Raw genomic sequence first — 22,772 nt, forward strand, 5'->3', positions numbered from 1 at the left:
CCCTGGGACAGGTAAATGTGATTTTATTAAAAGTCAGCAGCTGCAATATTGGTAGCTGCTGGCTTTTAATATTTTTATTTTAGGTGCAGAACCGCTTTAAGCACTCCCTATGAACCCATTTAACCCTTTTATCGCCCCTGACATTAACCCCTTCCTTGCCAGTGTCATTAGTACAGTAACAGTGCATTTTTTTGCACCGATTACTATAATAATGTCATTGGTCCCCAAAAAGTGTCAAATGTGTCAGTTTGGTGTCTGATTTGTCCTATTGCAATATTGCAGTCCCGCTATATGTCGCTGATAGCCGCCATTACTAGTAAAAAAAAAATGTCAAATAAATAAAAATATCCCACAGTTTGTAGACGCTATAACTTTTGTGCAAACCAATCAATATACGCTTACTGGATTTTTTTTAAACAAAAATGTGTAGAAGAATATATATTGGCCTAAACTGATGAAGCAATTAGATTTTATACATTTTTTTATTGGATATGTTTTATAGCAGAAAGCTTTTTCAAAACTGTCGGCCTTTTTTAGTTTATAGCGCAAAAAATAAAAACGCAGAGGTGATCAAATACCACTAAAAGAAATCTCCTTTTTTGGGGAAAAAACCCCCATAAAATGTATTTAGGTACAGCTTAGCATGACCACGCAGTTGTCAGTTAAAGAGACGCAGTGCCGTATCCCAAAAAATGGCCTGGTCATTAACCGCTTGTGGACCAGCCGCCGCAGTTTTACTGCGGCAGGTTGGCTCCGCTGCGCGAAATCATGTTAGTATACGTGATCTCGCGAGGCTTGCATAGCACGTGTGTTCCCGTCGCGAGCTTAAGTCCGACTGCGGGTGGTGCGGACTCGATGTCCACGGGGATACCCGCAATCGTCTCACGGAGAGGAAGCACGGTGAAGTGCTAATGTAAACAAGCATTTCCCCATTCTGCCTACTGACACTGATCACCGCTCCCTGTAATCTGGAGCGGTGATCAGTGTAGTGTCACACACAGCCCCTCCCCCCCCACAGTTAGAATCACTCCCTAGGACACACTTATCCCCTACAGCACCACCTAGTGGTTAACCCCTTCACTGACAGTGACATTTACACAGTAATCAGTGCATTTTTAATTGCACTGATCGCGGTATAAATGTGAATGTTCCCAAAATAGCATCAAAAGTGTCTGATGTGTCCGCCATAATGTCGCAGTCACGATAAAAATTGCAGATCGCCGCCATTACTAGTAAAAAAAAAAATTATTAATAAAAATACCATAAATCTATTTTGTAGACACTATAACGTTTGCGCAAACCAATTAATACACGCTTATTGCGATTTTTTTTTTTAACCAAAAATATGTAGAAGAATACATATCAGCCTAAACTGAGGAAAAAAATGTTTTTTTATATATTTTTTGGGGATATTTATTATAGCAAAAAGTAAAAAATAATGTTTTTTTCCAAAATTGTTGCTATTTTTTTGTTTATAGTGCAAAAAATAAAAACCACAGAGGTGATCAAATACCACCAAAAGAAAGCTCTATTTGTGAGGGAAAAGGATGTCAATTTTGTTTGGGTGCAATGTCGCACGACCACACAATTGTCAGTTAAAGCGTCGCAGTGCAGAATCGCAAAAAGTGGTCTGCCAGCCAAATGCTCCGGGGCTGGAGTAGTTAAGGGGGTAAAACTTCGGGAGCTGAAGTGGTTAAAAATGAATGAACTTGTGTTTTTGGTTTGCAGTGAAGATATGCTGTGATGTGGATGATAAGTGGTGGCAGCGGAGGATGGAACCACCCTGGTGGCAGCGGAGGATGGCAGGGTGCTGGCAGAGGTGTCATGTATCCGAAGTCTGGAGGAGAAGGAGGAGGAGATCGGTCAGCCCCCATTTAGAAGTCTCAGCCTGCCTCTCTCTCCTCTCCTGCTTCCAGAAGGAGGAGCACAGTCTGGGATACACATCGCCTAACGTATTGTTCATCTGCTAACTGTATGTCTTCTAGAACGATGGCCTCCCCCCGGAGCCGCCTGCCGCCTCCTTCACTATGAGGAGGAAACAAGTAAGTTTGCAGAGTTTTCTGATGGCGCTTCCCCTCCTCCGTGCACGTTGTGTTATCACCTCAGCTCATGCCCGGGTCTCCATGACTGCTCTGCCAGGCTGTGGGGAATAATTCGTGTGAAGGAGGAGAAGGAGCTGCGGAAACCGGATCCCAGGTGTTCATGTGATAATGGAGCTGTGTGCTGCCTGATGACTGCTGGACTCTGCAATGGGAGCTTCTTCCCTCCTCTGAGGGCACTTGTTGCAGAATATAAAGAGTGCTGAGGAAATATCGCTTTATACATTGTATTACAACAGGGGGATACACACCACTGTATACGTTGTATTATAACGGGGGATACACACCACTGTATACATTGTATTATGGGGGGGGGGTACACACCACTGTATACATTGTATTATAACCGGGGATACACACAACTGTATACATTGTATTATAAGGGGGGATACACACCACTTTATACATTGTATTATAAGGGGAGAGGGGTTACACACCACTTTATACATTGTATTATAAGGGGGGATACACACCACTTTATACATTGTATTATAAGGGGGGATACACACCACTTTATACATTGTATTATAACGGGGGTACACACCACTTTATACATTGTATCATGACGGTGATAAACACCACTTTATACATCGTATCATAACGGGAATACACACCACTTTATACATTGTATTATAATGGGGGGGGGATACAAACCACATTTTATCATAACGGGGAGGATACAATATATAAAGTGGTGTGTATCATATCCGGGGGGGGGGGGGGTACACAATTTATACATTGTATCATGACAGGGGAGGATACACACCACTTTATACATTGCATCATAACCGGGGGGATACACAATTTATACATTGTATCGTGATAGGGGGATACACACCACTTTGTATTATGACAGGGGGGGATACAGTACTTTATACATTGTATCATGACAGAGCGATACACACCACATTATACATTGTATCATAACAGGGGGATACACACCACTTTATACATTCTATCAAAACAGGGGGATACACACCACTTTATACATTGTATCATGACAGAGCGATACACACCACTTTATACATTGTATCATAACGGGGGATACACACCACTTTATACATTGTATCATAACAGGGGGATACACACCACTTTATACATTGTATCATTACAGGGGGATACACACCACTTTATACATTGTATCATGACATGGTGATACACACTTGTGTGGGGCTGAGAAACGTACTCAGTGTGGCTTTGTTTCTATTGTGAAATTGCTGCTTCTGTTTGTGCGATGCGTGGGTTATATATGGAGGGAGTCACATTCTCCTCAGACACTATATCATAAGGCTATGGTGCCCTACGGAGGGCACTCTATTCTCCTCACACTGTATCATGACTATAGTGTGGTGAATGAGGGGCAGCGAGATTCTCTCCATGCTGTAATATAGGCTACGGTGTCCTGTTGTGGTAAATGAGAGGCAGCAAGATTCTCTTTATAGTGTAACATGGGCTATGATGTCCTATGGAGTTCAAGATTCTTCTTACATTGTAATGTGGGCTATAGTGTCCTATGGAGGTGAACAAGGAGCAGCAATGTATTGAAGGGCAGCCAGACACTCCATACCCTGTAAATTAAGTGGAATGAGGGGCAGCTGAATTCTCAATAGTGCACCATGGGCTGTTGAGGAGAATTCAGTTGCCCCTTTCAACTCCATGGATGTCAAGTATGGACAGCCAGGTTCTCCTTAGCCCTTGTACACACGGTCGGAGAATCCGTCGGAATGTGTCCTATCGGACTGTGTCGTCGGATAATCCGACTGTGTGTGGTATGCATCGGACTGATTCCGTCGGAATATCCGTCGTACCCAATTTTCCAACATGTTGTAAATATTTCCCGACCAACTGGGCCGATCGGACATACTCCGATCATGTTTAGAGAATTTTGATCGGACCAAGTGCCACACATGCTCAGATCAAATTCCTACATCAAAGCTATTGGCTACTAGCCTGAATGTAGTCCCATCGTAACGAAATTACGTCATCACGTTCTGAAAGATCTGATTTTTCGCCAACTTTGTCCGACCGCGTGTATGCAACAGTTTCGGACAAGATCCGACTGACAAAATCCAACGGCAAAATCCGACGGATTTGGTTGTGGAAATCTCCAACCGTGTGTACAGGGGCTTACACTGTAACATAGACTATGGCGACCTATGGAGGTGAACAAGGGGCAGCCAGATTCTGTATGGTGTCCTATTGTGATGAACGAAAGGCAGCAAAGGCAGCGCTTCATAGTGTAACATGGGCTAAGGATTTAGCGGAGACATGAACAGTGAGTTGATTATACTCCGCAAGGATAAAGTATTGGACTGAGATGGCAAGACAAATAAAAAAAAAAAATAAAATAAAAAAAAACATGGGCTATGGGGCTCCATTTACAAAAACATCTCACATGCGGTATTTAGGTGTCTAAACACATTTTCACTACATATCGCATTTGATCCTGAAACTGTCAATTCACTATACCGTTTTGCAGTACTTGCCGCAATCCCGCTGATAATACTCAATAAATACTGCATGAACAGGCGTTAAAATCAATTCACAGAAGGAAATAAATAATTAAATGCATGCGGTAATTAAAGCAGAGCTCCACCTAAAAGGGGAAGCTCTGCTGGTCTGCCTCCACTGCCACATTTGGCACCTTTTGGGGGGAGGGGGAGCAGGTATCTGGTTTTAAGAGGTACCCGCTTCCACTTTCGGCTTAGTTAACCACTGTGAACTCCTGTAGATCCTTTTTAACCACTTCAGCCCTGGAGGATTTGGCTACAGAATGACTGAGCCATTTTTTTGTGATTTGGCACTGCGTTGCTTTAACTGACAGTTGCGCGGTTGTGCGACATTGTACACAAACAAAATTGATGTTATTTTTTTACCAGAAATAGAGCTTTCTTTTGGTGGTATTTGATCATCTCTGCAATTTTAATTTTTTGCGCTATAAACAAAAAAAGAGCGACAATTTTGAAAAAAAAAGCAACATTTTTTGCTGTAATAAGTATCCCCCAAAAATATATAAAAAAAACATTTTGTTCTCAGTTTAGGCCGATATGTATTCTTCTACATATTTTTTGGTAAAAACAAATCGCAATAAGCGTATATTGATTGGTTTGCACCAAATTTATAGCGTCTACAAAATAGGGGATAGTTTTATGGCATTTAAAAAAAAAAATTATTAGTAATGTAATGGCGATCAGTGATTTTTATCATGACTGCGACATTATGGCAGACACATCAGACATTTTTTACACTATTTTGGGACCACTGTCATTTATACAGCGATCAGTGTGATAAAAATGCATTGGTTACTGTGTAAATGACACTGGCAGTGAAGAGGTTAACCACTAGGGGGCGGTGAAGGGGTTAAGTGTGTCCTAGGGAGTGATTCTAACTGTGAGGGGGCTGGGCTTGAACACACAGGACAGTGATTTCTGCTCTCGATGACCGAGAGCAGTGGATCACTGCCCTGTCACTAGGCAGAATGTGGAATGCTTTGTTTACAAAGTCATCTCCCTGTTCTACCTCTCCGTGGACTTCACACAGCATGCGACGGGGGTGCGCACGCTAGCGACAGCAGGTAATTCAAAGGGAGGTACAGGTACACCCATTTGTCCAGCCGTGCCATTCTGCCGACATAAATCTACCTGCGGCAGTCGGCAAGTGGTTCAGTAGTGGTCCAGGCATGAAGTATATAGAGATTTTTATGATTTTATCTGGTGGTTAAGGAGCAGACGGCCACCGCATCCTTAACAATCGATGAGTCATCCCAGTGACAACTGAATGTAAATGTAGCACCCTGATGTTTAGGCAGGGTTGCTCATAAATTTACCTGGAATTGCTGCACTTCTCTCTCCTGCTAGGTGGCCGGGTACCAAGGGACAATATGGCAAAGCAAGGACAGATTAGGAGTATATGGGGTATCTCAGCCAATGGGCAGGGGTTTTCTTAGATCCCTTGGACTGCTGGGACAACCTATATATTTGGGTGGAGTCAGATGATGGTGTTCTGTGCCACCTGAATGGCTGTCTGGGTGGACGGGTGTTGTGCTGCCCGGGCTGCTAGGTTTGGGTTTGGGCACATCCAAAAGCAAGAGAGCAGCGTGGAGTTGGGATTGCAGCTTGCAGTCCATCCAGAATTGACGGTTCTGCCGGCCGAAGAAACCTGTCGTGGTCGGAGGTGGAGGGGAAACTGTTGCCATTAAGGGACCAACCACCTTGTTACCAGGTGAGTAGCTGAAGCAAGTACCGGAGCAGCATTCTCACCAACCGGGGCCGGTGAACAATCAAGAAACTTCAGCAGGTGGCAAGCCAGGGACCCAGCCAGTGTGCTGACACTTGAGGCGTATCTGGAGTGCCAAACCAGGGACCCAGCAGGGAAGCGGGGTGACGCTTGAGGAAAATACTAAAGTAAGAAGAGTGGCAGTGAATCAGCAAATCTAGTCAGAGAGACTGGCAGCTCAGTGGGCTGAGAATCTACAAGAAGTGATTGTACAGAAAGTAAACAAGTTTGTTACAACTTGTGTTAGGAACTGTTGTAAGACTGTTGCCATAGGAGACAGCACTCCTACACATGCAGATGAGGTGTCTTGCTGGATGCCTTTCCCTGCATGGCTGTCTACCTGTAGAATTATTGGAGTGTGCTAATTAACATTGCAAGTACCTTAGGGTGTCCTGGTCCTAAACCCTCTCTCCCACAGTTCTGTTTATGAGAAAATAAATCTCTTTGCATTCAAGAAGTGTCTGGCGCCCATGAATCTATCTTGCATTGCACCCACTATGCCTTGCAACCTACTCTATACAGAAGGATGTCAGCTGTCCCTGGCTCTGGAGGTTCTCATTAGACTAAAGGAGGCCTGGGACCTCGCTATATAAAGAAGATTTTGCTGGCATTAAAAAAACACAGGAAAAAAAGTCTTGCCCCCCCCCCCCCCCAATCCATACCAAGCCCTTAGGATTTGGTATGGATTTTGAGGTATGGATTTTGAGGGGAATTGCCACGCCTGGGGGACGAGCGAGCAGGTGGTCCCAACCATAGCATGTCTCTTTTGCATTAAAAATCCTACCTGGTGCCCATTTTTTTTTTTCAAAGTTCTATTTAACACTGACAGGGGTAGATATAATGGTCAGCTTTTATTTATTTGTGAATGCAAAACTTTTATCCCATAAAGAAAAAAAAAGCTATTGCTGTAACTGTTTAACCGTTGCCGACCGGCCGCTGTCATTATACTGCGGCAGTTTGGCACGATCCTGCGAGCCGTCGTGGCTATACGTCGGCTCCTATAAGCGGGATAGCAGGTGCTCGTGCGCCCCCGCACTGCGGGGGTGCCGATGCTCATGGCCGACGGTCGCAAGCACGAAAGGCAGAACAGCGACGTGTGTGTGTGTGTGTGTGTGTGTGTGTGTGTAAACACACAAGTCCCTGTTCTGTGAGGAGAGACAGATTGTGAGTTCCTAATAGCTAGGAATCACGATCTGTCATTTCATCTAGGTCTGTCCCCTCCCCCCACAGTTAGAAACACTCACAGGGAACACAATTAACCCCTTGAGCACCCCCTAGTGTTAACCCCTTCCCTGCCAGCGACATTTTTACAGTAATCTGTGCATTTTTATAGCACTGATCGCTGTATAAATGCCAGTGGTCCCAAAAATGTGTCAAAAGTGTCCGACGTGTCCGCCATAATGTGGTAGCCCCGATAAAAAATCTCAGATCACCACCATTACTAGTAAAAAAATAAAAATAAAATACTAAAAATGCTATAAATCTATCCCCTATTTTGTAGACGCTATAACTTTTGAGCAAACCAATTAATATACGCTTATTGCGATTTTTATTATCAAAATTATGTAGAATATTTATTATAGCAAAAAGTACAAAATATTGTGTTTTTATTTATTTTTTGTGTTTTTTTTTTTTTCAAAATTGTCGCTTTTTTTTTTTTTGTTTATAGCACAAAAAATTAAAACCACAGAGATCAAATAACACCAAAAGAAAGCTCTATTTGTGGGGAAAAAAAGGGCGTCAATTTTGTTTGGGTGGAGAGTCGAATTGAGCAGCCAAATCCTCTGGTGCTGAAGTGGTTAAAATGTGTTAGCTTTAATTTGTTAGTCAAGTCCATCTAAATCAGCATCTAACCCTATTCTCTCCCCAGACTGACAATGCTTCTGTCTCTGTTGCGCCTCTATCCATTGGGAAGACACTCTAAAGCCACATATACACTTAGATTTTCTGCAGATTTTTGTCTTCAGATTTGCCAAAACCATATAATATGAGGTCAAACCTTAAGAGTTTCAATTTGTATGCAGTCAGGCAGGCCCTTGCACTACATGGTTTTGGTAAATCTGAAGACAAAAATCTGCAGAAAATCTAATATTGTGTATGTGGCCTAGGACAGGAAGCATATTCGTGGCCAGATCACCAGGTGAAAACAAAGGGGGGGACCTAAAAAATTGAAAACTGAATGCAGCCATTACATAAGGATTGGTAAACTGCTTGTTTGGGAATTACGCCATATGGGCATACGCTGATTCACAGACCCATCAGCGTTTATAAAAGCAAAGGGTCACACAGCCATTCGTTTCTCCTGCGTCACTTTAGGTGCAGAAAAAATGCTGGGAATTTTATCCAAGGCATATTTCATGCTGGCAAATGGCCGTGTGCATGTAGCCTACGTCTCCCCTATCGTTTTCAGCCACGGAAGCTGCCATCTTTGCCTCTGTTGTATCTTCAACTGCTATGGTGCTGCACATGTGATTCGTTATGACACCAGCCATTGGATGGTTTGATAGTTTGGCTGAGAGCACAGCCAATGTGCAGTTAGCATTCCTGGTATGCCTTTTTTTTTTAACTGTTTAAATCGATGGGTTTACTTCCACTTTAAGTTAAAATCAATATTTTTTTGCTAGAAAATTACTTGGAACCCCCAAACATTATATATATTTTAGCAGAGACCCTAGGGAATAAAATGTCAATTGCTGCAATATTTTATGTCAAACTGTATTTGCCCAACGGTCTTTCAAACGCAATTGTTTGGGAAAAAAAATACACTTCAATGAATAAAAAACAAAAAAAAAAAACAAACAACAAAACAGTAAAGTTAGCCCAATTTATTTATTTTTTTAATGTGAAAGATTATGTTACGCAGCGAGAAACGTGAGAGAATTGTGATCTATCTTCTAAGCAAAAAAAATGTGATTCTCCTTTTATCCAGAATCGTGCAGCTCTAATGTACAGTATAAAATCACATATAATACAAACAGCAGGGCCTCGTCCCTTCCTGTTTGGGCACACTCCTCACCTGGCTCCTCCCCTATCATATACAGCTCTCTTGGAAGGGGATTTCCCTTCACTTTCTATAGATTTCCTCAAACTTACTGTTGTATCTCCAGGACAAGAAATGAAGGGGTAAAGGTAGCAAAACATTTTTTGACAGGGTTTTTAACCCTTCTGTACTCCACCCAAAAATAAAAACACTTTGAAGCTTATTTTATAGAAGGGAGTAAGGAACTTTTCTCCTAGAATGCACAGGCTAGAAAGTGACAAGTTTCTACTCCTTCCAAGTTTCTAAAAAGAAATTTTCAGAATTTTCTACTTTAAGCCCTAACTTAGACCTATGCATTTTTAGTGAATTTTGCAGATTTGCACTACAGAATGTGTTCCATAGGAATCCACGTTAAATGGACTGTAGTGCACTAAAAATACATAGGTGTAAATCGGGCCTAAATGCTGTTTTGGTAGATTAACCTCTTCCGGACCGCCCACCGTTGTTATACGTCGGTACTTTGAAGAGGAATATTGCTGTTATGGCAGCAGCTAGCTGGCATAACCCCAGTATCCTATTCTTCAGCAGGCGGTCCGCATTCAAGATAAAGGTGGTCTCTGTGGCGGATTCGCCGCAAGATGACTTTTATCGGCAGAGGGAGGGGGGGACCCCTCCCGCTGCCCTCCGCCACTTACCAGAGCAGCCAGAGCAACCAGAGCAGCAGAGGCGATTGGATGTTGTCCCTTGTGTGACATGGAGATGAGTGAGGGGAAGATGGCCCCCACCCGTCTCCATATCATTGCAGGGCGGAGGCAACGTCAAAATGTCACTTCTGCCCATAGTTCTGAAAGCTTTTTTTCTTTTATGATAATTTTTATTCTTTATATTGCATTTTAGTGTAAATATGAGATCTGAGGTCTTTTTGACCCCAGATCTCATATTTAAGAGGTCCTGTCATACTTTTTTCTATTACAAGGGATTTTTTTTTTTTTAAAGAACATTGTAAAAATAAAAAATAAAAGGTAAAAAAAATAAGAAAAAACTTTTTTTTTTTTTTTTTTAAACGTGTCTCTTCCCGACGAGCTCGTGTGCAGAAGCGAACGCATACGTGAGTAGTGCCCACATATGAAAACGGTGTTGAAAAAACACATGTGAGGTATCACCGCGATCAGTAGAGCAAGAGCAATAATTCCAGGTCTCTAATTTGACCTCCACTGTAACTCAAAACACGCAACCTATAGAATTTTTTAAACGTCACTATGGAGATTTTTAGGGGAAAAGTTTGTCGCCATTCCACGGGTGGGCGCAATTTTGAAGCGTGACATGTTTGATATCAATTTACTCAGTGTAACATTATCTTTCACAATATAAAAAAAAGTTGTGCTAACTTTACTGTTGTTATTTTTTAGTTCAAAAAGTGTATTTTGTCCAAAAAAAAAGTGAGCTCTTAAGACCGCTGCACAAATACGGTGTGACAGAAAGTATTGCAACGACCACCATTTTATTCTCTAGGCAGGGTGTTAGAAAAAAAATGTATAATGTTTGGGGTTTCTAAGTAATTTTCTAGCAAAAAAAACCCCAGTTTTTAACTTTTAAACAACAAATCTCAGAAAGAGGCACAGTCATTAAGTGGTTAATAATCAGCAAAACATTGTATCGGTGTTGTAAGTACCAGGTTCCAAATGGTACAGTTTGTACTACTCTGTCCATTGCTTTTAAGTTTCGTTCTTAAAACAAATCATGATGAAGCAGTCCAGTGTTTACCACGCAACATTCCTTCCATGGTATTCATCAGCTCCTTAGTCTTCCTGGGATGTCTGGATGGCTTTTACTTTCTTTTTGCTTAATACATTTGGCTTAGAGGAGCAAATCCATAGATTCCACTTCACCCAGATAGACGAGTTGCTTTTTAAAAGACAAAGACCTGGAAGGCAGTTTTATAGGTCAGAAAAATAAATGCCGTTAATTTTTGTTAATTTTGCTGCAGATTTTTCTTCTGTGTTTTATAATGCTGCATCTACACATAATGATGAGTGAATTGATTTGCATATTGGTTGAATTGACATTTTTCACATGACATGACAGTCTGTATAGGGTGATTCTCTACAGATTATCAAGACCCATGAAAAAAAAATAAAAAAATTCCAATATTTTTATTTTTTTATTATTTAAATTAGATATTTTTTTTTAATCAGTTTTTTTAAAAATCTATTTATTTTATTTTATTCTAATAAAATGCTTTTGGAGTAAAAATCTATCCACTTCAGCCCTGGAAGGATTTACCCCCTTAATGACCAGGGCATTTTTTGGGCATTTACGGCACTGCGTCAATTTAACTGGCAATTGCGCGGGCTTGCCACGTTGTACCCAAACAAAATCAGTGTCCTTTTTTTCCCACAAATAGATCTTTCTTTTGGTGGTATTTGATAACCTGCATTTTTTATTTTTTGCGCTATAAACAAAAAATGGGCGACAGTTTTGAAAGAAAAACTATGTTTTTTACTTTCTGCTATAATACACATCCAAAAATAAAAATTTCTGTTCAGGATTACAAGGAACAGCAGATGTCCATGTCTCTTGTCAGAATGGGAATCCACCTTGTTTACATAGGCAGTACTCTGTGCCTCTCTGTGCTGTGATTGCGAGTGGCTGGCGGACATCGATTCCGCTGCAACCACAATCGCGCCCACACCATCTCATACACGGACCGACCTACAGGTATGACGGTTTGCTTGGCTGAGCCACCTTGCCGCAGTATATCTGTGGCAGGCAGTCGACAAGTCGTTAAATTACATTCATAATTTTGTTTATTCAGCAAGAAATGGAGCTTAATTATGTAACATGAGGCTGTATATTCTGCAGTATTTACATTTTTGGTAAACTCATTCAAGGAATCCAAGCTTTGCCAGCTAAGAACATGCATTGCCTCAGAGCTGCACAATTCTGGCTAAATTGAGAATCACGATTTTTTTGCTTAGAAGATAGATCATGATTCTTGCGACGTAACATCATCTTTCACATTAAAACAAAAAAAATTGGGCTAACTTTACTGTTTCTTTTTTTTTGTTTCTTTTTTCCCAAAAATTGCATTTAAAAGACCTCTGGGCAAATACAGTGTGACATGAAATATTGTAGCAATTGACATTTTATTCCCTAGGGCAGTGATGGCGAACCTTGGCACCCCAGATGTTTTGGAACTACATTTCCCATGATGCTCTGGCACTGTGCAGTGTACTGGAGCATCATGGGAAATGTAGTTCCAAAACATCTGGGGTGCCAAGGTTCGCCATCACTGCCCTAGGGTCTCTGCTAAAATATATATACTGTTTGGGGGTTCCAAGTAATTTTCTAGCAAATTAAGAAACAAGTGTCAGAAAAAGATTTAGACTTTAAGTGGTTAAACTTCCTGCATTTACACTTGTTTTAAAACTTGGCAGACTGCCTGGATTTTTTTTCACACAGACCTTTATCCCTTTGATCTAAGAAGGAAGAGTTAGTTCCAATGTTTCATGTTGAAAACTTGGCAGACCCCTCAGATGTTTTCTTTTGACAGCTAAGTGAGCAGATAAGTCTCTCCACTTGTTATATGAAAGAATAGGCCATGAATCTTCAAACTACAGCTCTCCAGCTGTTGTGGAACTACACATCCAATGAGGTGTTGTAAAACTCTGACATTCACAGACATGACTAGGCATGATGGGAATTGTAGTTCCTGAACAACTGGAGGGCCGTAGTTTGAAGACCCCCCCGGAATAGGCAAACCCTGCAATAGAGATCATGAGAGGTGTTGAATCGAGATCACGATTTTTTAACGATTAATTGTGCAGCTCTACATTGCCTTGATGAATTCACACAAATTCACAGTAACATGAGATAAAACAAAGTTCAGGAATATTACTTTATCCCATTGTTTTGCAAATCTATGTACACTACAAACTGTATGATTGCTTGAAGAGCAATGCATCTGAAGCAGCTAAAAAACCTTGTGATCTTTCTGCACATTACTTGAAGTGCTTTATTCCTCCCTTGAGGAGCAAAGTGGCAGCATGCCATAAAAGAGACCCAGTTTGGGAATATTTACTAACCTGACATATTATTATTCTAAATAGCAAACCTTCATTTTGTTTGCAAATATTGAAGATTCTAACTAACAGCAAGAATGAGTGCTTACGTTTAAAGAGCACCTGTCATTTCAGATCCATCATGGCAGCGCCTGTTAGTGGGCATCCACTCACCTGCTGCCACCACGTACCTCACCTTGTTGTGTCACTGCCGCATCACCAGCCATCCCATTAAAGTGAATGGGACTGTCGGTGAATCAACAGCAGGTCAGAGGAGGAGCTCCTGTGGGACAGAAATGACAGTTGCTATTTAAAAATTATGATTTAAATCAAGCCTTTTTACTAGTGATTTAAATAATGATTTAAATTGTACTTTAAATCGACTGGATTTAAATCATATCTATCCTGTGTGAAAGTATTGAATTCTTGTAATTGAATCACTGTAATTCACAAAGACATTCAAAGGGTGCAATTTGATCTAAATTAGTTCTCCAGCAGAGTGGTGGGAACACCTCCTGAGTAACGCGGTCATTGAATGTTGTGTTCCTTTGCAAGTTGTTGTACATGGCATTAACGTAAGAATTGGAATGACAGGACAAGTTTGCATTGAAGTAAACCTGTCACAAGAGAAATATGGGGACGGCCATTGAAGTCCCTTTTCTAAAAATGCCAGTTGACTGGTACTTATTCAAAATCTTTAGCTTTAATGTTGTTTGATCATTGATCCAGACCAAGTAGGCAGATAAGGAAATCTTCCACTTCTCTCAATTTACTGATCTGAATGCTTGCATTAGCTTTTATTATTATTCATTTATTATAATGTTTATTTGTTAGGGTAAGGGATTTGAGTTCCATTTAGGTTAGGATTAGGAGTTGGGGGTTAGGGTTATTTTATTTTATTGTTTTATTTTATTTTTTATTTTATTTTTTATTAAACTAATATTCAATAAATGTAAAATAAATGCACAAATAAATAAAAATCATAAATGAAACAATAAATCCAATAAATAAATACTAAGGAACAATAAATAATTAACCCTTAACTTTAACCCTTACCCCTTAAACAAACAAAAAATAAAAAATAAATACCTAAACACCCTAACACAAAATAAATTATTAATAATGTATTTTTTTTGTTCAAGTTTGCGTGTTTGTTATTTTATTAGTAGTAATAATAGTGTATTTAATATTTTTTAAGGTTAGAGGTTAATTATTTATTACTATATTATTTGTTTATTTTACTTATTTATGATGATTTTTAGTAATTTGTGCATATATATATATATATATATATATATATATATATATTATTACTACATTTTTTTTATTTGAGCAGAAAATCACGCAAAAACGCATCAAATGGCACGTTTTCATTCGTTTCTATGGGAATACCAATGCCCATACCTGCCCGATTCGAGTGACAAAAAAAGCTTCAGAACTTGCTTGAGCTTCTGGTGTTTGGCTTTAGACGATTTGGAGTGGAGATGTGAACCATCTCCATAGAGAATAATTGATTTTTTTTCTCCTCCCAGTATTTTTGAGATTTAAGCCGATAATCGCCCAGGTGTGAATGGGGCCTTAGGCCTCATGCACACTGTATGCGCTTGATTGTTTTTCAGCTTCTTTGAGTTGCAGTGTGCATGAGGCCTAATAAAGCTTTGTTCGCTAAAACAGTGAGATTAAAGAGGAACTGCAGTCTGCTTACAACATTTGTAGTAAAAACATCTTTGCCATTCTGAAGCTTCCCTCCAACCACTTTGCTTATTATTTTACATATACTGTCATTCTGTACTTGCCAAATATGCTGCAGAAATCTCCCTCTGCTGAGTCTGGCTGCAACCATTTTAACTGTGGGCAGCTGAAGTTGCTGCCTGTTCACTTCCTGGATTTACACAGACACACACCTGTAGCTCTCATTGGCCCTCTTATGACTCACTCCCCCTACCTTCTTGGCAAACTCTCACAAGAGTGAGAGAGAGAGCTGAGCATGATGTCATAAGCCTAGGCTTTTTACCAGACAAGAAACAGGAAGTGGGCTGTATAACTTACTATCCAAATTTATAACAAGGGCAGAAGATTTAAAGCGGTGTTCAAAACCTGCAGCTGCTGACTTTTAATAAGGACACTTACCTGTCCAGGGAGCCCGTGGTGTCAGCCCCCCAAGGCTGATCCGTCCATTGGATCGGGTGCAGGTGGCGTCATTCTAATTAAGGGAAACCAGCAGTGGAGCCTTGCGGCTTCACTGCCCGTTTCCTACTGCACATGCAGGAGTCTCACTGCGCTTTGTGAATGGCCGGCTGTCTTCTGGGACATACACAATACCCAGAAGACAGCAGGGGGGGGGCTCGCTGAAAAAGAGTATATGACGTCCTGCGCCAGGGCTAGGATGGATCGGAAGTACAGGCTGTACTTCATAAAAAAGTAAGTTAAAGGGACAAAAAATATTTTACTTGCCAATAACGAGGGGTGGAGGGTGGAGTGGTGGTCTTTTGTTTAAGACTACCTCTCAAAAGTCGGTGGAACACCGATTTAATAGATACAAAAAAAAAGTCACTGAAGGTCCCCTTTAATATGAACCTGAAGGAGCTGAGAAAATCGGCTTCTGGTAGGCAGGCCTTGTGACAAACTCCATGTGGCCATGAAACATTGAATTAGACTCAACAGTTCTGAAAGACACACAGTTTTCAATAGTACTGTATGCTTGAGCAGGCCAGGATTGTGGGGCTGATCTGAAAGCAGAGGAAATATTCCAGCTGTTATTATTTTAGCGTGTTACAAGCTTCATTCAGGGCTGTGTCTGGAAGCTGAAGATATACTTTCTAATAGCTCATCTTTTTCCACTTGGGATAAGTTCCTCTGTGTATGTTTGACTAATTTCTTTCATTTATATTTCACCAACATATGAGTTGTGCAGACGATGATGATGATGATGATGATGATGATGATGACAACGTCACCTTTTTAATGAGCATTTGAACTTGTTTTTTGCTGCACAAGCATTTAATTCAGTGGTAAACACTATATTTGAGACTTAAAAAGCATTAGGTTTCAGTGGCGGAAAAATACTTTTGTCTACTCTGTACTTCTCTGCAGAATATTCTAGCACTATAGAAATATAGGGGGTAAATAACAGATCTCAGACCTGTGATAACATAACGTATGATAGTGATAATATATCACTAGCATAATTATAATTATAATACAAACAATAATGGGAGTCATTTTATTCATTTGTTGTCCAGTAACCCTCTACAGTGAAATCCACACACTACCATACTGTATTGTTGTCATCCTGATCCTCTAACTTAATCCCTGTGCTAGGAGTGATGAGTAGCGGTTGGCAGTATAATCAGGGTATAAAATGGGCCAGAACATTGCATTGTCTCTGTCATTAAAACTGTGTGCATTTTTTTTTTATATATGACATTTGTGTGAAAGTCTGGAGAAATATAACTTTTTTGGTAAAGGGGGGTTTTTAAAACCTGGTTTGCAGATCATTATCTGGCCACGTTTCTTTCTTCCTAGTAACTAATAAGAACTTTATGTGCTTTATTTCATTATTATGTATGCCACATCATCAGCTTAGCCAGTATTTCTTTTGTTCCGGAGAGAGGTGCAATTTTGGCAAATGAAAAAGGGAATTAAGAGCCCAGACATTTTGAAAATCAATCCGTTGTAATCCTGTGCCATCTGGTCACCTGCAATGACTTTATTATTTTTAATAGACAGATGGTGAAGCTAATGTGGAATTATGAGATGCCGGGTTTTGGCTTTTTCTTTAACTGGCTGTTTCTGAAAATGACAGGAATCCATGAAGAGGTTTGTCAGTTTTATAGAAGTCCTAAACATGTTTTTTTTTTTTTCAGAAAAAGTAATCCCCATTTGGGAGATCTCCACATACCCCAGTTGAGAAATGGTGACAGACTGGTTGCTATGACCTCTTTTTTTTTTTGTTTGTTTAATCAAAACGCCTACGCCGCATCCGAGTGATATTTTGCACTCTCACTATGGACACTTATATTCTATTAACTTTTTTTTTGTTCATGTTTTATCTGCAGAGCTGTTGTGATGCTTGTTTATTCTTTGAATTTGTCCTTACTGAGCACATCAGAAAAACATACTAACCAGTAGTAAGTTACAGGAGGCTGCAGCTCAGAGCTTAAAGTGGTTCTAAAGGATTTTTTTTTTTTTTTTTTTACATAACATCTCTATACTTAACTGCTCTGTACAATGGAATTGCAGAGAGCGGCCCGAACCTAATCTTCTCATGTCCCCCGTCTGCACAGCTGGCTCCTCCTCCTCTCGTGGGAAGCCACTTCCTAAGGGGACACTTGTGCATGTTTGCTCCCAAACCACGACGCTCCATCCGTTGATACAGACAGCGGGACTCGGCCCAGCCCCCACTTTATCATCACTGTGTTTGATTGACAGCACTGGGAGCCAATGGCTCCCGGTGCCCAATTAAAGCCAGCGAGACCCGGAAGTGAGGGGTGAGAAGAGATGCAGACATGCACAGTGCTGGATCACATGAGGGCTCAGGGAAGTGTGGGGGGGGGGGGGCAAAATCAATGTCTAAAAATGTTTTACTTTGTAACCAGAGTGGCATAGCTGGGCGAAATTACGTTATGTAACATCGCTTCAACCTGTGACTACTGGGGGCGCACCACCCCCAGAGCCAATGCGAGTGCCCAGCGGTCGCGATCACTGCCGACCTCCCACGATCACTGGTGGCACACCGAGAACCGGGATCTGTGTGTGTAAACACACAATTTCCGCTTCTCCGAGGGGAGAAGAGACTGATCGTCTGTTCATACAAAGTATGAACAGCGATCTGTCATCTCTTCCCCTAGAAATCCCCTCTACTTCAGTTAGAACACAGAGTGGGAACACAATTAACCCCTTGATCGCCCCCTGGTGGTTAACCCCTTCCCTGCCAGTGACATTTATATAGCAGTATATATATATAATCAGTGCATTTATATAGCACTGATCGCTGTATAAATGCCAATGGTCCCAAAAATTTGTCAAAAGTGTCCGATGCGTCCGCCATAATGTCGTAGTCCCAATAAAAGTCGCAGATTGCGGCCATTACTAGTAAAGAAAAAAAAAAGAATAATAAAAATGCCATAAAACTATCGCCTATTTTGCAGACGCTATAACTTTTGTGCAAACCAATCAATATACGCTTATTGCGTTTTTTTGTTTGCTTTTTTTTACCAAAAATATGTAGAAAAATACATATCGGCCTAAACTGAGGAACAAATTGTTTTATATATTTTTGGGATATATTTATTATAGCAAAAAGTAAAAAATATTGCGTGTTTTTTTTTATAGCGCAAAAAATAAAAACCACAGAGGTGATCAAATGCCACCAAAAGAAAGCTCTATTTGTGGAAAAAAAGGGACAACAATTTTGTTTGGGAGCCATGTCGCACAACCGCGCAATTGTCAGTTAGCGACGTAGTGCTGAATCGTAAAAAAGTGCTCTGGTCAGGAAGGGGCTAAAATCTTCCGGCGCTGAATCGGTTAAGGTAAAAAATGTTTAGGCTTTAGAACCACTTGAAAGTGGTTTTAAAGGCAGAAGTGTTTTTTTTTTTTTACCTTAGGCCTGGTTCACATATATATGTTTTTCAGTGCGGTTTCAGTTTTGCAGAAACGCACTACAGACCATTTAGCATGGGTTTTCTATGGCCACGTTTACATCTGTGCATTTTTTTTTTTTTTGGAAAGGGTCAGGGACTTTTTTTTCCTCGCAGCAGGTTGCGTTTTTGGTTCCATTGACTTTAATAGAAAGCAGCATGAAAGCATAAACAATGCAGTGCTTGTGTTTTTGATGTGTTTCTGCTGCATTTTTGCTGGTTTCTCCCAAAAGACAACATCAAAATGCAACAAACAGACCCAAGGCATTCAAACATAGAGTGGGCTAACAGTTATATGTGGTAGTAACATACATCCTATTGACTCCTGGGCTGCATGCAATCCACTGGAGGAATGGAGATATCCTAAACAGAAATGCAAAGGCTATTTTGTGTACTGGTAAAGTCAAGGTATCCATGAATAACAAGTAGGTAAATTGGAGGATGATGAATAAACTAATACAACTTAATTCAAGTAACATTTATTTTATGACAATAGATAAAGCACACAGTCCAGATAAAAACAGTCACTTGTGAATGACACAAATTAATTTTAAAAGGTAAAAACCCAAGTCTCATCCAACCTCAAACACTAATTGGAGGGCCCAGCACTTGTGATAGAAACAGGCTCAAGGTTCACATACCAGCCGGAATGCTCGCTGGGACCAGCTGTTGGTGTCCCGCAGGAACACAGTGTAGTAAGGCTGGAACCCATCAAGAAGATGGCCGCTCACAGGATGGAGACAATATTGCGGCAGGCCAAGGGAGATGACTTGACCACTCCGGTAGCCCATGTCAGAGGAAGGGGAGGGTACAGGGGGGCTCTCTCTCCAATCGTAAAATGTGTTTCAAAGTTCTCGGCTTGTGTTTCCATCACAAGTGCTGGGCCCTCCATTTGGGCTCGGTTCACACTGCAGCGATGCGGGAACCCTGCAAATCTGGTATGGGTTCCTGCATTGTATGTCTCCTATCAGTGGTTCACACTGCCCTGTGCAACCCGCTGGGAGTTTCAATCCAAACTTAAGGACACCTCCAGATCAGTTCACATATTGCTGTGTGAACTGTCAAGTTGGAGTCGGATCGCATGGGTTTGAACACCCATGCATTCTGGATCTGATTTGGAAAAAAAAAGGTTCCTGTATGAGTTTGATCCGAATGCAATGCAAATTCAGCCATACAATCTGTATGGCTGAATTGACATCGCACAGACATTGCATGTGATTTGCACAGCAGTGCGGTGTGAATCACATGCGATATCTGACATCACAGCAATGGGAACCAAGCCTAAAGCCTCGTACATACGTATGATTGTTGTCAGCGAATTGTCTGTTGACAGACTGTTATCCTAAAATCTTACCATTAGTGTGCTCCTTCTGACAATTGTACAATTTTCGGCCAAATGTTGGATGGCAGGCTAGTAAATTTTAGGAGGACAGCGGTTTGACGTCAGATTTTCGTATGGTCAGTACACAAATCCGTACAAACACACATGCTCGGAATCAATGCTCACCAAACACGAAATTAGCAGAAGGGGCCCAAGGGATGGCACTCAAGAGCAGAAATTCCTCGTAGTACGTCACTACGTTCGTGTTTGTTGCACAATTGTGTATGCAAGACGAGATCCTGGCACATACCCTTAAGACAAAAATCTTATGCTCGGTTGGCCAACAATCGTACTGTGTGTACAAGGCTTTAGTGTTTGAGGTTGGATGAGACTTGAGCTTTTAAAATTAGACTGTTTTTCACACATGACTGTGTTTTTATCTGGACTGTGTGCTTTATCTATGGCCACACAAAAAATGATAGTTCATGGTCTATATGGAAGCAAGTTTTATTTGTTTATTCATCATCCTCCAAATTATCTACTTGTTTCTCATGGATACCTTGACATTACCAGTACGCAGAATATAGCCTTTGCCCAAAAGATCAGAGACACCTACCAAAAATGCAAAGAGCATGAAAAACACATTAAAAATTTATAAAAAAAGAAAAAAAAAACATGTGCAAAATGCACCAGAAAATGCATTAATCACAACCTGCCTAGGTGTGAACCAGGTCTTAAGGGTTCACACCACAGTCGGAATGCATTCCCGGATATACATTTTTTTATTAATTTATTTATTAATGCGCATTTTTGATGGGTTCCAGTGCATTTTCACCCTTTTTTCTTTATCTTCGATAGGGACGTGTGTTTTTTTTATGCATATACAGTGGTGTGAAAAAGTGTTTGCCCCCTTCCTCATTTCCTGTTCCTTTGCATGTTTGTCACACTTAAGTGTTTCGGAACATCAAACCAATTTAAACAATAGTCAAGGACAACACAAGTAAACACAAAATGCAATTTGTAAATGAAGGTGTTTATTATTAAAGGTGAAAAAAAATCCAAACCATCATGGCCCTGTGTGAAAAAGTGATTGCCCCCCTTGTTAAAACATACTATAACTGTGGTTGTCCACACCTGAGTTCAATTTCTCTAGCCACACCCAGGCCTGATTATTGCCACACCTGTTCACAATCAAGGCATCACTTAAATAGGAGCTGCCTGACACAGTAAGGTCCACCAGAAGATCCTTAAAAGCTACACATCATGCCGAGACCCAAAGAAATTCAGGAACAATTGAGAAAGAAAGTAATTGAGATCTATCAGTCTGGAAAGGGTTATAAAGCCATTTCCAAAGCTTTGGGAATCCAGCGAACCACAGTGAGAGCCATTATCCACAAATGGCGAAGACATGGAACAGTGGTGAACCTTCCCAGGAGTGGCCGGCCGCCCAAAATTACCCCAAGAGCGCAGCGACGACTCATCCAAGAGGTCACAAAAGACCCCAAAACAACGTCCAAGGAACTGCAGGCCTCACTTGCCTCAGTTAAGGTCAGCGTTCATGCCTCCACCATCAGGAAAAGACTGGGTAAAAATGGCCTGCATGGCAGAGTTCCAAGGAGAAAACCACTGCTGAGCAAAAAGAACATCAAAGCTCGTCTCAATTTCTCCACAACACATCTTGATGATCCCCAAGACTTTTGGGACAACATTCTGTGGACCGATGAGACAAAAGTGGAACTCTTTGGAAGGTGTGTGTCCAAGTATATCTGGCGTAGAAGGAACACTGCATTTCATAAAAAGAACATTATACCAACAGTAAAATATGGTGGTGGTAGTGTGATGGTCTGGGGCTGTTTTGCTGCTTCAGGACCTGGAAGACTTGCCGTGATAAAAGGAACTATGAATTCTGCTGTCTACCAAGAGATCCTGAAGGAGAATGTCCGACCATTTGTTCGTGTACTCAAGCTGAAACGAACTTGGGTTCTGCAGCAGGACAATGATCCTAAACACACCAGCAAGTCCACCACCGAATGGCTGAAGAAAAACAAAATGAAGACTTTGGAGTGGCCTAGCCAAAGTCCTGACCTGAATCCTATTGAGATGTTGTGGTATGACCTTAAAAAGGCCGTTCATGCTCGAAAACCCTCTAATGTAACTGAATTAGGACAATTCTGCAAAGATGAGTGGGCCAAAATTCCTCCAGGACGCTGTAAAAGCCTCATTGCACGTTATCGCAAACGCTTGGTTGCAGTTGTTGCTGCTAAGGGTGGCCCAACCAGTTATTAGGTTTAGGGGGCAATCACTTTTTCACACAGGGCCATGATGGTTTGGATTTTTTTTCACCTTTAATAATAAACACCTTCATTTACAAATTGCATTTTGTGTTTACTTGTGTTG

The 22,772-nt window shown here is 40.9% G+C and overlaps 1 protein-coding gene across 5 annotated transcripts in view; it reads left to right on the plus strand.

Moving 5' to 3' along the window:
- The first annotated feature begins 1,900 nt into the window (after positions 1 to 1,900).
- Positions 1,901 to 22,772, plus strand: part of NINL (ninein like) — a 248,261-nt gene continuing 227,389 nt past the window's right edge. For all 5 annotated transcript variants that reach the window (XM_077486175.1, XM_077486181.1, XM_077486177.1 and 2 more), the window contains exon 1: positions 1,901 to 2,042. The gene's annotated coding sequence lies outside the window, so the exon portion shown is untranslated. The remainder of the gene's footprint in view (positions 2,043 to 22,772) is intronic.

The sequence above is a fragment of the Lithobates pipiens genome, unplaced genomic scaffold, assembly GCF_037356315.1.
Source record: "Lithobates pipiens isolate NorthernLeopardFrog02 unplaced genomic scaffold, aLitPip1_a1.2 Scaffold_18, whole genome shotgun sequence".
NCBI lineage: Eukaryota > Metazoa > Chordata > Amphibia > Anura > Ranidae > Lithobates > Lithobates pipiens.